The sequence below is a fragment of the Diceros bicornis genome, chromosome 12 (genome assembly GCF_020826845.1).
Source record: "Diceros bicornis minor isolate mBicDic1 chromosome 12, mDicBic1.mat.cur, whole genome shotgun sequence".
NCBI classification, from domain to species: Eukaryota; Metazoa; Chordata; class Mammalia; order Perissodactyla; family Rhinocerotidae; genus Diceros; species Diceros bicornis.
In genome coordinates, this window is record NC_080751.1 from 57,900,572 (window position 1) to 57,917,868 (window position 17,297).

Consider the following 17,297-nt stretch of genomic DNA (forward strand, 5'->3'; position numbering starts at 1 on the left):
CATTGAGGGAGCAACACTCATTTCATACTGCTTTCAGGAGTGGAAGAGGAGGAGAACGTGCCACCACACAGGGTCTCTCAGTGCCTGGACTTCTAAGTGTGAGTATAGCCAGTTACCCAGGATGCTTCCCAGTCTCATAGGCCCAGGTTCCTACATGCAGTTTTCAGACGGAATCAGACCTTTTGTTTGGCCCAAATTGGCGTTACAATGTACAAAGTCCGTTACAATGTACAAAGTCCGAGCTGCTGGCTGCTCAGGTTACAGTAATGCTAATGAATCACCCTACTGATGACTCTAAGACTCTTCCTGCTCTCAGTCTCCCCCACCTCTGGATATGAGCATTACCCACAGGACCTCCTATCTATTTTCAGAAATTCTTCACTGTTTCTGATTTACGAAGGGGAAGAACTCCCCTTCTTGTTTCTATAGATGGCTACATATATATTTTTCTATTATTTCTACAGATTTGTTGAAGGAAAGCAAAAAGGTAGTGAGTGTTCAGTCTGCCTTCTTGAAATTAGCCAGAATAAGTTTTCTAAAATGCAAATCACATCATGAATCTGTCCCTCTCCCAGCTTAAAATCCTTTATCGGCTCCCAGCTTCCTACAGATAGACTCTAAATGTCTTAGTACCACATTCAAAGTCCTCCACGATACAACAGAGGACTCCCCACATCTCCATGCAATACCTCTCATGGTCCAGCCACACCTAACTAGTTATAGTTGCCCCTGTACAACATCCTTTTTCAGACCTTCAGACCTTTGCATGCCTCATTCCTTTTGTCTCTAATGCTTCCACCCCCAGCATGACTCTTTTTAGTCTTCTAGGCATCCTTTAAAACCCAGTATCAAAAATGTAGGAAGAGATACATATCAAAGTTTAACAGTGGTTTTTTCCCTGATTTTTGCTTATCTATATTTCCTATTTTTTTACATTAAGCATGTCCCACTTTTATTGAGGCAGAAAAAGTTCCTTTTAACTTCAAAACTCTGGTCAGGGGTTCCCTCCTCTGTAAACCTTTACTTGACTAGCCAAAAAAGATTCACTTCCTCTTTGTGCCACCACACTGTCATGTTAAATCCCCTTTTTATTATGCTGTATTGAATGTCTTTCTTCCCCTACTAGACTGTAATCTCCTTGAAGACAGTCTATGTTTTCTTGATCTTTCTCTTCCCAGAACATAAAAGAACGTGAAATCTTGTGCATGCCTAATAAATGTTTGCTGGATAAATCAATGAACAACAATAAAACTGGAGGAATTAGGAATGGGCAGTTTCATGATCATATGAACTGATCTGGGAAAGTCATTTAACTTTTCCTCCAAGAAAAAGAAAGGGAAAAAGTACACAGAGACATTTAGAGGTAGTGAGGAAAGTATAATAATTATGTAATCATTTTAAATCAGAAAACATTTTAAGAGAGCATCACATCCAAGCCCTCATGCTACAGATTAAAGAAATGCATCCCAGAGGTAAAGTGATCTGCTCAAACTCAGAACTTCTAACAGAACATGGATTAGAACCCAGGTCTTCTAATTCCCATTACAAAGCTCATTCAACTTTACTAACTTATCCTATTACTGTTCACCTCATGTGAGGCTTTGGTAAGGATAATACCATCTTAACAGCTGAACAGTGCTTGAAAATGAAAGTTCTCCCAACATGCACGATCACTTACATTGTAGTCTATCAGCATTCGGCCAGGGTTTGCCTTTGAATAAGACTATCCTAGGAAGCAGCTACTAGAGCTCAAACTAGGGAAGGAAAGGTGAAAGGCATTCATTCAGGCCATAGATTTGATTTTACCAGGTGACCAAATAACAAACACAGATATAAGACTTGCCCTTTTTGTGGATATATTCTGTAATTTCATCAGACACCCTAACAAACAAACAAACATAAAAAGTCATCTCAACATTGAAAGCAAGCTAAATTTCCTAACCTGCATATTTGTGGGCTTACAAGAAAGGAAAAGGGGTTTTTTCAGTTTGTTTTTGGTAACCGGCTGTTCCCTTCCCCCATCCTAGAAACAAAAAGTTAGTAAACATAGTTTTCAACTGAGGGAACCACAGCCACTCTAGGTAGTCTTGCACTAGTAACACTTAGGAAGTTATAAGATCATTTTTCATTATGAGGCTTTAACACTGCTGAGATAAGGCTATAAAGAAATTTGATACATAAGAAATCTCCACAAGACTTTGGCTACATAGCAATCAACCCCTTTTAAAAGATATCTTCAATTTAAAATATTCATAAATACATTTTCTTTTCCTTATTTTTCCACCTCAAGACATTCCTCAGTTCTTCCTTTCCCTACCAGCACTGAAGAGATTTGCAAAGGTCATATACATCCAAGTCTAAATACATGTGGACTCTGGACTTTGCCATTTTAAAGGAAGTACTGAACAAAGTAAAAGGAAAATGCAAATTAACTTAGCTTGAGACAGAGTGACTGGAATGCCACTGCACATTATTATGTTTCATTTGCATACAGATGATAAACTAGTGGGAAGTAGCTCTGTGAAAACAAAAGCTGGATTAATAATAACGGGCCTCAGTAGGAAAAAAGAATCAATAAGCCACTTGAAAGACGAAATGGACAAAAGCCAAAAACCTGAAACGTAGACCTAGGGCCATATTATTGCAAAAGTGAAGTATAAGAAATAGGTTTTTCCGCTCATCAGATGTCTTTATTTCCCAAAATAAATACCCCTGATTAGCTAGAAATTCCATAGTGTTAGTCACAATAAAGATTCACTCACTTAAAATGTCATAACATAAATAAATAGCAAGGTGAATGTAATTATTAAAACAATGATCCTTCTCTAGCTCTTAATGGTAAACAAATTGATCATTTTTTGTTTAAAGCAAAACTGTACTGAACACCTTTTGTCCAACATTTCTTCAGATATTCTGTTGACCGTTAAAAGACTAACAAATGTGGCACCAGAAAAATAAGCTATTGTTAATTCTAAAACTGGAAATCTTTGGTTGCAACTCTGATGTACTTGGCAATCTTTAATGAGAAACCATTTAATAAAATGCTATTTCTGAGAAGTAGTAGAGAATTTCTTAGTTCATGGTGGGTTGCACCAAGATCTAAAAAAATCTGAGAAATTAAAGACTAATTTTTAAAAATATGCAATATGCTAAAACTGAAATATGTGTGTATTTTACCACTAGGTAAAATATGTAAGAGTTTAAGTTATATCATTACGGTAAATACGTTGAATTTTTCATAAAATTAGCAAACAGTTTTCACAGCATAACCATCAAAAAGAACTGGTAAATTTTTAGTAAATTAGGACAATACTCAAGAGAATATATATCTCACACTGATATCTCAAATATCCTTGTAGAGAAAAAAGTGGTAGAAAATAAGTAATTAAAGGTACTTCCAGGCAGAGGAGAAGCTGCCTATAAAACTTCTGCCCTGAAAGTGCTGATTAACCACTCAGTATCCACCAATGAACAGAGCTGTGGTAGCCTGCCTCAGTGCTCAGCCTTGGGCTGTCCTGTTAAACTTTTTTTCCATGACTTGTTCCAATAATTCAAAAACTTGTTCATCGTATCTGTTAATAACAGAAAACTGAAAAAAAAAAAAAAAGCTGAGTAGGCTAGATAATGCAATAAATGAAAATAAAAAGAGGTAAATGATCTAAAGGATAGAACAGGGGGTTAAAAACAAACTAGATATAAATTAAAGGTAATAAGTACATGAGAGTTTGCTGTGTAGTATTTTTTATCAGTTACATATCTTTATATATCCTTTTGCATCTATTAAATGTTTGTTTAAAACATTTTTTAAAATTAAGAGTAAGTAAAGCACTAGAATAAAGCATATTAAAGTCCTTTCCCTAGATTATTTCATGTAATCCTCTAGTAATGAGGCATTATTACCCTTATTTTATTATTTAAAAAAAAAGCGGAGGGGCAGGCCTAGTGGCATAGTGGTTAAGTTCGGCGCACTCCAATTCCACGGCCCAGGTTCGCAGGTTCGCAGGTTCGGATGCAAGGTGCGGACTTACACCACTCATCAAGCCATGCTGTGGCAGCAACCCACATACAAAATAGAGGAAAAACGGGCAAATATGTTAGCTCAGGGCCAATCTTCCTCAAGCAAAAAGAGGAAGATTGGCAACAGATGTTAGCTCAGGGCCAATCTTCCTCACCAAAAAAAAAAAGTCAAGTCAATAATCCAAGGACACTTTACTCATAAATGGCAAAATCCAAATCTTTTTGCCCCTAAAGTCCATGACTTGATTTGCTACACCATTCTCTCCTCTATTCTTAGGTTAAAATGAAGACAGGAAGATCTGGCTTAAATAGCCAATTATGAAAATAAATAGATAGATAGAGAAATAGATAAACAAATAAATAAATTTACCTACAGGCTTACATGACCAAAGCAGTTAACAGGAACAAAATGCGGGATACAGTCACTTAAAAAAGAGAAAAAAACTTACTGCAAACTTGGACTATCTTAATCAAACTGATAAAACAGACCCATTCTAATCTGAACTGATCAGACTCACATTTAAACCGTTATATGAAGTTTTGAACACCATGATTTAGAGGATTTAAAGTTAGAGAATATCTAGAGGATTTTCAAGAGTCTGAAAACAATGATATACAAGACACAGGCTACGGAAATTAGCCTGGAAAAGAGAAGCATATGAAAGAGAGAACAGCTATCATCAAACAGAGACATCAAAGCAGTCACCAAATATCTGAACCCTTGATATACCAAAATGGACAGAGATCATTCAGAGAGTAGAAAGTAGAACCAACAAGTAGATAATATATGGAAGCAGACCTCAGGATCATTGTTACTAAAGATAATCAAGCAGAAGAGAGATAGACTAAAAACACCAAAGGTCCCTTACAAATCTCAGATTCTGTTTCCCTAATCCTTATCCTTAATATGAGGTCTTTGTTCTCTAAAACAAATTGTATCCTTGATTTTAACTGTATGTTAGTCATTTACCATTTTATATGCATATTCTCATAAAAGAAATGTCACAAATTATGGTCCAACTGGCAGGCTAGTCCACAAAAGCTTATTCTACAAAACCATACTACAACATTAATAATAGCGTAGTCACATTATATTTTCTTTTATCTTTCCCAAAATCAACCTAATCTTCACCCTCCTACTAGTCTCCCAAATATGGAAAATGAGACTACATTGAAAAATCAACCTGAGTTCTGAGCAAGTGAGCAGCAAGTCATCAGAACAAGACAGAGTTGAAGAAAAAAATGTCCTTTTTTCCCCTAAAATAGTAGCTCCCTAAAGTGCCATCCCTAGTAATTTTTTAATAAAGCTATTTATTATTTGTAAATTCCACCTTTCTGCACAGCATTCCCCATGCCCTTCTTTCCTAATTTCAGTAGCCTCAAATTCCCCCACACGGTAGTACCCTACTCTAGCCCTACTTTGGCTGCCTCAATTTACCATAATACTTATCTCCAAAATTACATCTTTCCTGTTTAATTACAACTAGGGGTCGAGAGGAAATCTGACTAGAACAATTTATAAAAATGATTATAACCTCTTAACCTAACCAGAAGTATCTAAAAAAGCAAGTATTTGTCTATCTAAATTAATGCTTAATAAACAGAATTTCAGGCAATAAAACAAAGTGAAATAAAAAAATCATCAGAGAATGCAGGTGAAGATATTGTCATGTAAAGTCAATAACGAGCCTTGTATAAAAATCAGCTCTCACACGTGGACTCTGTTTCATAACTTTCTGAGCCTTCAAATCCTTTCAAAGTCTATGGTTTCTAAGAACTGTATCCCTGGTTTGTGGGGGAGGGAGTCTATGATAATAAGTAGGACTGGGGAAAATAGCTTCCCCTGGTACTTGTATAGATGATTATATTGTAATTGGAGAAAAACTTTGAATAGATAAATGAAATATTAAGAAGCAGGAAGTTAGGAAAATTCTAGGACTGAGGAAAATGAGTCTATATACTTTTCTCAGGCTTATAAGATACCTGCTCTCTCATTATGACCCATCAAATATCACCAATATGCAAGAAAGACAAAAACAATCTATTTAATAGCTTTAAAAAGTAGGTATAAATGACAATTTAAAAAAAAAGCTGGTCAGGTATGGTAAAAACAATTGGGAGAAAGATATTGAGGGGAAGATGGAAGAACACAGTCAATAAGACGTCTTTTGAAATGAATGGATAACCCAAATGCAAATAATCTACCTACAGATAATCATGACTTGACCATACATATAACTGAAGGTAAAATACATTATTCTGAACTAACATGTGTAATACGTTTAGAGCAGTGCCTGCTATACGATAAGCACTCAAAAAGTGTTCACTTCTACAACTATTAATTTATAATACCCACTGTTTGTAGTTTAAAGGAATTCTAAATACTTAATCCTGTCCTCTCCTAAGCATATGACTACTACATATTTTAATATAAACACAATCTAAATGTATAACCTCTTTCAGATCTTTAAAGGCAATAATCTTCCTCTAATTACAATGATGTGCTAGATTACAAATTACTAGAGAACATTATTGTATTGCTACTAATTAAAGTTTTACTTCACCCTTTTCAGCCTTGACAATCTTCAGTCCTCTTCCAATCCATTTTAATATCTGGCCAAAACCAACTCTCAGTGTACATTTTGATTACTGCATCTTCTTATTCAAGTGTCCTTCCTCCTCCCATTTCTACACCACCCCCAAATCAGGATCCAACCTCTAGCTCCCACAGAGTTGGGCACAACATCTGGTGTACTCTCTCTATGTAACTTCAAAATGCCTCCACTATGTGCCCTTATCAGATACCATTATAATAATTGTTGATATATCTACTGCCACTGTAGTCTGAGAATTCCTTGAGGACAAGGTCCGTATTTTCTTCATCTTTATGAGGGTGGCACACAAAGCCTGATACTGAAAGCTTCTAAATGTTTGCTGAATGAATGACTTTATCCTTCAGAAATAAACTAAATGACAAGAAATAGTTTAATAAAGTATAGTACAACTAGATGAAGCAGTATATAGCTATTGAATCATCATTATGAAAATTCAATAATAAATGTTAGAGAGGCTGTATGTCATGGTGACTAAGAGCATGAGATTTAGAGTCAGTCCCAGTTTTCATTCATGCATTCAACAAATATTTAATGAGAGGCTACTTTAAGCCAGGCACTATTCTATTCTGCCCTCATAGAATTTACATTCCAGTGGGGGGAGGCAAACAATAAACACAATAAAATAAGTAAATAATATAGTATGTCAGAAGGTGATATGTATTAGGGGAAAAAAGAGCAGGGAAGGGGACTGTGAGTGAAGGAGAGGGGAAGGGAAATAATGGATGGTATGGGTAGACCTCCTTTATTCAAGGTGAGATTTGAGCAAAGACTGGAAGGAGTCAGGGATATCCAAGAAACTGCCAGAATGTTTTCCAAAGTGGCTGCACCATTTTACATTCCCACAGCAGTATATGAAGGTTCTAATTTCTCCATGTTCTCATCAACACTTGTTATTATCTGACTTTTTTATTCTAGCCATCACAGTGGGTGTGAAGTGGTACTTCACCGTGGTTTGGATTAACAGATCTCTAAGGGCTGTTTTTTCATACTCTTCATAGTGTCTTTTGAAGGTCAGAAGTTCTAAATTTTGATGAAGTCCAATTTATCAATTTTGTCTTTTATGGATCATGCCTTTTGTATTGAATCTAAGAAATCTTTGCCTAACCAATGGTCACAAAGGTTTTATACTATGCTTTTTTCTAGAAGTGTTAAAGTTTTAGGTTTTATATTTAATTCTATGATCCATTTGGGGTTAATTATTTTTAATGTGGTATAAAGCATGGATCAAAGTCTAATTTTTTGCTTGTGGATATCCACTTGTTGAAAAGACTGTCCTTTTGGCACTGAACTGCTTTGATACCTTTGTTAAAAATCAATTTAATATATGTGTATGGATCTACTCCTGAACTCTCCAGAGAGTATAATATAAAAAGTACAAATTCAAATCCCTGTAAGAGCCAAAGTAACAAAGAGTGTAAATGGGGCAAGTTTAAGCAAAAAGGAAGAAGTGGGGCCTATATCTTACTGAACAGAATACACGCTATCCTTAAAGCATTCAAATTCAACAGATATTAAAACACTGCGTAGTCTAACCACAATGGTGTGTATATGTGGTTGAGGGGGCTGTGTGTAGGAGAAAACACTAGTATATAAAGACATATCAAAAAATGAAAAAAAGCTGGATAGAAAGAGAAGAGTACATTGGAAAAAAGGTTAGAGAGGCAGTTGTATAGCAGTGGGCAAAACAGAGGGAGTAACAGAGAAAGGGAAAAAAGATGACACTAACAGGCAGGAGAAGAAGAGAAGGTCAGATACCAGACTAAGAATTAAAGGGGGTTAGGGAAAGTTTAAAAAAAAAAAATTGTGTACCTCTACCAATATAATTATTACTAACATTTCATAAGGGTGGCCATTAGTTTGGCTTAGTTAACAGCAGCGACATATAATTATTTGCATTTACTTAATGAACTTCTGTCTTTGCTCCCCCTCAATTACGAAAAGGAAAAACCTATTCATATTCATAAAGAGAAGAAATATATTTCATAGGTCCGGGTCCATGTCACCCGTGCTTTTATAACATGCAGAGCAAGTCTCAGCCTGTTCACCACCAAGCAGCTGGCACATAAGAGGTCATACTCAAGCAACTCAGAGAGTGACCTGCTGGGCGAGCTGCTCTGGCTGTTCCTCAGTGACAGAACTAAGAAGAATAACTTCTTTCTTGAAGGAGATTCACTTAGGGTTTCTGTTTGTTGTTTGTTTTTGTGTATTTGTTTGTTGTTTTTAACTCCGGATCCAATGAATTAAAGAATTGCTATTTGCTTTGGAAAAAACACCAAAAAATTACGAATAAAATTATAAATCCAGACTGTAACTTTCAGAAGCCCACCAAAATATTAATAGCTTTTGTCTAGGGAAAGGACTACATATGGTTAGCTACTTGCTTATTTTACTTGCTCTGTGGTTTTTTTCTCCCTTCTACTTTTTAATATTTTTCCCTATTTTCCACAATATTCCCATTTTCCTTTCATAACGTAGGGGGACAGAAACAAGCAAGCAAGAAAGCGAGACAGCCTTCCTCCAAGTAATGTAACATGAATCACCTTTAATCTCTCAAAAACACCAAAGGAGAGATAAATTTAACAAAGGGTGCCAAAATAAATGTCCCCCAAATAAATTATTCCTAAAGGCGCCTTTACTAATTTAGAAACTTCACAGGGAACCTGTTTTTAATACTAAATTTTTGAAAATACAAGATAAGCTCTTTCTCAACGCTAAACTAGATAGGACAGCTATAACTTACTCTGATGCCTGGAGTTCGAATAAGGATCAAGACAACACCCTTACTTGTGGCTTGCATGCTTGTTTCTTAACCCAATGAACCTGTACCATCTCTGTCTTTCAACTGTGGATAGTTAATATAACTTAACTATTAGTTCTGCAGATTCACCTGACACTCAGTATACTACACTTAACCATATTTACTTTGTATTAAACTACTGTAGATGTCTTTTTTTTTTTTTTTTTTGGTGAGGAAGATCAGCTCTGAGCTAACATCCATGAAAATCCTCCTCTTTTTTTTGCTGAGGAAGACCGGCCCTGAGCTAACATCTATTGCCAATCCTCCTCCTTTTTTTCCCTTTTTCTCCAAGGCCCCAGTAGATAGTCGTAAATCACAGTTGCACATCCTTCTAGTTGCTGTATGTGGGACACCACCTCAGCATGGCTGGACAAGCAGTGCGTCAGTGTGCGCCCGCGATCCGAACCCAGGCTGCCAGTAGCAGAGCGCGTGCACCCAACCACCAAGCCACAGGGCTGGCCCCCGTAGATGTCTTTCAATATCAAAATCTTAAGCCATAAAAATTTAACTTTCTACTTATGTTTACATTTTATTCCCAGTATCCTATACTAATTTTATTAATCTATTAATATTATTCATTTTAAGTCACAATTGCCAGAGACTAGAATCTTGCTTGCTTTACTTGCTCCACACAGAGTTTAATCAAATAAAATTCAAGTAATAAAGGCTATTACCCATGCTTATGTGACTGTCTTACTGCCAAGAAATTAAAATTTGCTATTTGTCAACTAACCTGGTCAAATGAATTATGGATGGCCTTATACCAGAATAAGTCAGCCACAGATCCTGAGCCACACAGTTCCAGGAGCCTGTTCATTTGATAGTATAAAGGTTTCCTTATACACACCAAGTGCTTCTACAATCAGCCAGAGAAACCGCTAGACCTAATAACTGCTCACGGTGTAGAATATTATGAATTCCATTTTAGAGAATGCTAAACTTGGTGGAGGAAATGCGGGGAAAGTAAAACTCTCACGATCTGACAGTAATGTCTAAATTGGTACACTTGATTAAATAATGTCAAATTATTCTTCAAAGTTGAAGAGGCATATGCTCTTTAACCAGTGATTCCAATCCTATACAACCATACACACACACACGCATACACCCTACATGCTCTCTATAGAAATTCACACATGTTAACAAGAAGCATGTTCAGGAATGTTCACTGTAGCATTAATAACAAAATAATCTAATAATAAAATGATAAAAAGTCTAATAATAAAATAATGGAAACTACCTAATAACCACCCAAAGGAGAATGGGTAAATAAATTATGGTGTAGCCATGCAATAGAAATTGCACCCACAGCTAATATCATCCTCAATGGTGAAAAACTGAAAGCTACTCCTTTAAGAACAAGAACCAGACAAGGATGCCTACTCTCACCACTCCTATTTAACATAGTATTGGAAGTCCTAGCCAGAGCAATCAGGCAAGAGAAAGAAATAAAAGGGATCCAAATTGGAAAGGAAGAAGTGAAACTCTCACTATTTGCAGATGACATGATTTTATAGATAGAAAACCCTAAAGAATCCACCAAAAAGCTTTTAGAAGTAATAAACTAATACGGTAAAGTTGCAGGACACAAAATTAACATACAAAAATCAGTTGCATTTCTACACACTAACAATGAAGTAGCGGAAAGAGAAATTAAGACTACAATCCCATTTACAATTGCAACAAAAAGAATAAAATACCTAGGAATAAACTTTACCAAAGAGGTGAAAGATCTGTACACCGAAAACTATAAAACATTGCTGAAAGAAAGTGAAGACACAAAGAAACGGAAAGATATTCCGTGCTCTTGGATTGGAAGAATTAACATAGTTAAGATGTCCATACTTCCTAAAGCAATCTATAGATTCAATGCAATCCCTATCAAAGTTCCAACGACATTTTTCATAGAAATAGAGCAAAGAATCCTAAAATTTATAGGGAACAACAAAAGACCCCGAATAGCTAAAAGAATCCTGAGAAAAAAGAACAAAGCTGGAGGTATCACACTCCCTGATTTCAAAATATACTACAAAGCTATAGTAACCAAAGCAGCACGGTACTGGCACAAAAACAAACCCACAGATCAATGGAATAGAATCGAAAGCCCAGAAATAAACCCATACATCTATGGACAGCTAAACTTCGACAAAGGAGCCAAGAACATACAATGGAGAAAGGAAAGTCTCTTCAACAAATGGTGCTGGGAAAACTGGACAGCCACACGCAAAAAAAAAAGGAAAGTAGACCATTACCTTACACCATACACAAAAATTAACTCCAAATGGATTAAAGACTTGAATGTAAGACCTGAAACTATGAAACTTCTAGAAGAAAACATAGGCAGTACGCTCTTCGACATCGATCTTAGCAACATATTTTCAAGCACCATGTCTGACCGGGCAAGAGAAACAATAGAAAAAATAAACAAATGGGACTACATCAAACTAAAAAGCTTCTGCACAGCAAAGGAAACCATCAACAAAACGAAAAGACAACCTAACAATTGGGAGAAGATATTTGCAAACCATACATCTGATAAGGGGTTAATCTCCAAAATATATAAAGAACTCATGCATCTCAACAACAAAAAAACTAACAACCCAATTAAAAAATGGGCAAAAGACCTGAACAGACATTTCTCCAAAGAAGATATACAGATGGCCAAGAGGCACATGAAAAGATGTTCAACATCATTAACTATCAGGGAAATGCAAATCAAAACTACAATGAGATAGCACCTCATGCCTGTCAGAACAGCTATAATTAACAAGACAGGAAACAACAAGTGTTGGAGAGGATGTGGAGAGAAGGGAACTCGCATACACCGCTGGTGGGAGTGCAAACCGGTGCAGTCACTATGGAAAACAGTATGGAGATTCCTCAAAAAATTAAGGATAGAACTACCATACGATCCAGCTATTACACACACTGCTGGGTATTTATCCAAAGAACTTGAAAACACCAATGTGTAAAGATACATGCACCCCTGTGTTCATTGCAGCGTTATTCACAATAGCCAAGACTTGGAAGCAACCTAAGTGCCCATCAAGGGACGAATGGATAAAGAAGATGTGGTATATATACACAAGTGAATACTACTCAGCCATAAGAAACGATGAAATCCAGCCATTTGTAACAACACGGATGGACGTTGTGGGTAATATGCAAAATGAAATAAGTCAGAGGGAGAAGGTCAAATACCGTATGATCTCACTCATTAAGTAGTAAATAATAACAACAACAAACAAACACATAGAGACAGAGATTGGATTGGTGGTTACCAGAGGGGAAGGGGGGAGGGAGGAGGGTGAAAGGGATAATTAGGCACATGTGTGTGGTGATGGACTGTAGTTAGTATTTGGTTGGTGAACATGATGTAATCCATGCAGAAACAGAAGTATAATGATGTATACCTGAAATTTATACAATGTTACAAACCAATGTTATTGCAATAAACAAACAAAAAAAGAAATTGTAGGAAAAATGTTGAGAAAAAAATTATATTGTAAGAGCTGTATCTAAAGTTTAAAAACATGCAAAACAATTACATTATTTACGGAAACAAATATATTCAAGATAGTATTTACCTTTGGAAAATGGAGAGTGGAAAAAAGGGAGAAAGAAGGGTACAGAGAGGGTTCAACTGCACAGTGTTTTACTTCTTTAAAAAAATTCTGAAGCAAATATAGCAAAATGTGAAGATCCAATTAAGTTGGGTGGATGGTACATGGAATCATTCCTCTACTGTTTTTTATTCTTTTCTGCATGTTTGAAATATTTCCTATCAATTCAGAATACAAAGAGAGCTGAATTGAGTGGACTCTATTTAACAAATAGTTAATATCTGACGAAGAGTAAGGAAAGCCAGCAAAGAAGCACCTGTAGCAGAAGACTGTTTTCACAAGACTTATTTCCATCTGGGAGTGCTAGAGCCATATGCACACACAGGCACAAATCATCTCACTTAATCCCCCAACGACACTGCGAAAATGGAAGTATTATCCCCGTTTGGCAAATAAAAAAAACTGAGGTCAAAGAAACTGGGTGTCTTGACTAAGGTCACACAGTAAGTCACAGAGAAGAGTCTAGATAATCTGTAGATGTAAAGCAACTTTCATAGCAACTCTGGTGTTTCAAAGAATGGGACATGCAGTTTAGTAACTCTTGTTAAAAAGGAGTTTCATTTGATCACAAGCTCAAGATAAGCCCCAAAGATGATATGGCTACCAAAAACAGCTTAATTCTGGGTTATATTAAAAGGAAAACCAAAAAACTATCAGTTGCCCATATTCTGTACTACTATGCGCATAAGTACTGAGTTTAATTTTAGACTCTGAGTTTTAAGAGGACATTGATAAAATGGATAGTTGTTACCATGGGCAACATTCCAGCTGAATAAAATAAATGTTTTAACCATTAGAGCTTTTCAAAACTGAATTGAATTGCTCTAGGAATATAAGCATTTCTCCTACTGTGCTGGTAGATATAATGCTCGCATTTAATTATAAAACACTGTGCGTTATGATGCGTCTTAGTCAGGTCTGGCTGCTACAACAAAATACCACAGACTGGCTGGTTTAAACAAAAAACACTTATTTCTCACAGGTCTGGAGGCTGGCAAGTCTAAGATCAAGGTGCCAGCAGATTCAGTGTCTCATGAGGGCTCTCTTCTTGGTTTACAGACATCTGCATTCTTGCTGTAACCTCACATGCTGGAGGGGAGGGGAGGCAAGCTCTCTGGTCTCTTCTTAGAAGGACACTAATTCCATTGTGAGGACTCCACCCTCACAACCTCATCTAAACCTAATTACCTCCAAATTACCACCTTCTAATACCATCACATTGAGAGTTAGGGCTTCAACATATGAATTTTGGGGTGACACAAACTTTCAGTCCATAAACATGATGCAATCACCAACTCCTAAAAGGAGTTAAATTGCTAAAGGAAAAATAACTTATTAAAACTGTGACAAAATTGAGCTCTTAACCCCCTTTTCCCTCCAAAACATTTTTTATTTATAAAATGATTTTTGATTAGTTAAGATTTCTTAATGTAACTACTACATTATGGTACAACACACTTTGGTGAACCACACTTCGGTGAACTAACCATCTCATATGTCCAAGAAGAAGCTGAAAACCCTTCTGTCACAGATGTTGGGGGCTCTACTCTGACAAGAAGCTGGACTGCATGATCAATAAACTTCCTCCTAATTCTCATATTCTATAATAAGTGAAAAGGTTAATATGGCTTTGGTAAAGAAACTCCACGTGGGCCGGCCCCGGGGCTTAGCGGTTAAGTGTGCGCACTCCACTGCTGGCGGCCCGGGTTCAGATCCCGGGCGCACACCGACACACTGCTTCTCCAGCCATGCTGAGGCCACGTCCCACATACAGCAACTAGAAGGATGTGCAGCTATGACATACAACTATCTACTGGGGCTTTGGGGGAAAAAAATAAATAAAATAAAAATAAAAAAAAAAAGAAACTCCACTTAAGACCAACAAAATACTCATTAGCAGGGAGTCAGAGGTGAAACTAATGCAGTGGCAGAAAATCATAACCTGATTAAAATATTATCAAGTGAGGTGAACCAAGTCTTGCTGAAGTATATATTTAGAAGATAATGAGCTACATCTCTACTGCAAAAACAATTGGGACCTATCTCATACCATACAGAAAAATCGACTCAAAATGGATCAAAGACCTAAACGTAAGTGCTAAAACTATAAAACTCTTAGAAGAAAACATATGCATAAATTTTCATGACTTTGGATTAGGCAAGGGTTTCTTAGCTATGACACCAAAAGCACAAGAAGGAAAAAATAGATAAATTGGACTTTCTCAAAATTAAAAACTTTTGTGTCTCAAAGGACACCATTAAGAAAGTAAAAATACAATCCACATTATAGGAGAATATATTTGCAAATCATATATCTAATATAGGACTTGTATCCAGAATATACAAAGAACTCTTTTTTTTTTCTTTTGCTGAGGGAGATTCGCCCTGAGCTAACATCCATTGCCAATCTTCCTCTTTTTGCTTGAGAAAGATTCGCCCTCAGCTAACATCTGTGCCAGTCTTCCTCTATTTTGTATGTGGGTTGCCGCTACAGCATGGCCGCCGATGAGTGGTGTAGGTGCACAGCTGGGAACCAAACCTGGGCCTCTCAAGCAGAGCATGCCGAACTTAACCACTAGGCCACAGGGCTGGCCCCCAAGAACACTTAAAATTCAATAATAAAAAGACAATTAACAAAATTTTTAAATGGGCAAAAGATTTCAGTAGACATTTCTCTAAGAAAGACATAGCAATGGCCAATAAGCACGTAAAAAGATGTTCAACATTTTAATCATGAGGGAAATGCAAATCAAAATTATAAGATGCCACTTCACACTTACTAAGATGGCTAGAATAAAAAAGTCATATAATAACAAGTATTTGCAAGGATGTGGAAAAATCAGAACCCTCATACATTGCTGGTGGGAATGTAAAATGGTGCAGTTTTGTAGTTCCTCAAAATGTTAAACATAAAGTTACCATATGACCTAGCAATTCCACTCCTAGGTATATAACCAAAAGGAAGGAAAACATATGGCCAGGCAAGAACTTGTATATGAAAGCTGATAACAGCATTATTTATAACAGTCAAAAAGTAGAAATAACCCAAATGTCCATCAAGAGTTGAACAGATAAACAAAATGCAGTACATCCATACAACAGAATATTATTAGGCCATAAAAAGGAATAAGTATTGATACATGCTACAATATGAGTGAACCTTAAAAATATTAGGCAAAATAAAAGAAGCCAGACACAAAAGGTCACATATTGTATGATTCTATGGGATTTCTTTTTGGGGTAATGAAATAGTCTGGTGTTAGTAATGATAGATGCATAACTTTGTGACTATACTAAAAACCACTGAATTGTATACTACTTTAAAAGAGTGACTTTATGCTATGTGAATTATATCTCAATAAAAATAATAATAAATAAAAACAGGAAATCTTTCTTGGGAATATCACAATGAAATTCTAGATATTTCACCATAGTAAACATAGTATGGCAATATGATTCCCAGAGTAAGAGAAGAACCACAAGAAGCAGGGTATTAAGAAAATGTGCCCCGTGGCCGGCCCCGTGGCTTAGTGGTTAAGTGAGCGCGCTCCGCTGCTGGAGACCCGGGGTTCGGATCCTGGGCTCGCACCGACGCGCTGCTTCTCCGGCCATGCTGAGGCCGCGTCCCACATACAGCAACTAGAAGGATGTGCAGCTATGACACACAACTATCTACTGGGGCTTTGGGGGGAAAAATAAATAAATAAAATCTTTAAAAAAAAAAAAAGAAAATGTGCCCAGGTCAAGCACTGGGGCTTTCTGATAAACACATGACCAAAGTTTAGCAAAAACAAAGCACATATTCCTACACTCTGCGTGCCTGCCCCAGGCAGACATCAGTCATCAATCATAACACCCTCTGCCACTGAGCTGGAAATGGCCATGGATCGCTTCTGAATACAGTTCTCTATGTACCCATTACCAATTTATCATAATTGATAAATTGCTCAAGGCTGGACCTAAAGGTACTAACCTCACACCTATTTCTTTCTTAGTCTATTACACATGGAAATATTAGTGGTCAGTACTAGTTTTATTAATTATAAAATACTTCAGACATACAAAAAGGTATTGAAAATAAATTTAACATATACGATATACCCATCATCCAGCTAAAGAAATATATTACAAATTCAGTTAACACTTCCCCTAGTTTTAATAAATATCTTTTTAGAGAAAGAACTGTAACTATACTCTTGCTCTCTCAGTTAAAAATATCTGCCTACAGGGTCGGCCCCGTGGCTT

General features: G+C 36.5%; 1 protein-coding gene across 7 annotated transcripts in view; it reads right to left on the reverse strand.

Annotated features, from left to right (window-relative positions):
- NCOA1 (nuclear receptor coactivator 1) overlaps positions 1-17,297 on the reverse strand; it is a 234,621-nt gene that overhangs the window by 198,186 nt on the left and 19,138 nt on the right. Inside the window, exon 1 of one of the 7 annotated variants that reach the window (XM_058551673.1) lies at positions 11,682-11,702. The exons of the other annotated variants lie outside the window; for them this stretch is intronic. The gene's annotated coding sequence lies outside the window, so the exon portion shown is untranslated. Of the gene's footprint in view, positions 1-11,681; positions 11,703-17,297 lie in introns of those variants that run through there. 7 annotated transcript variants of the gene reach the window in all.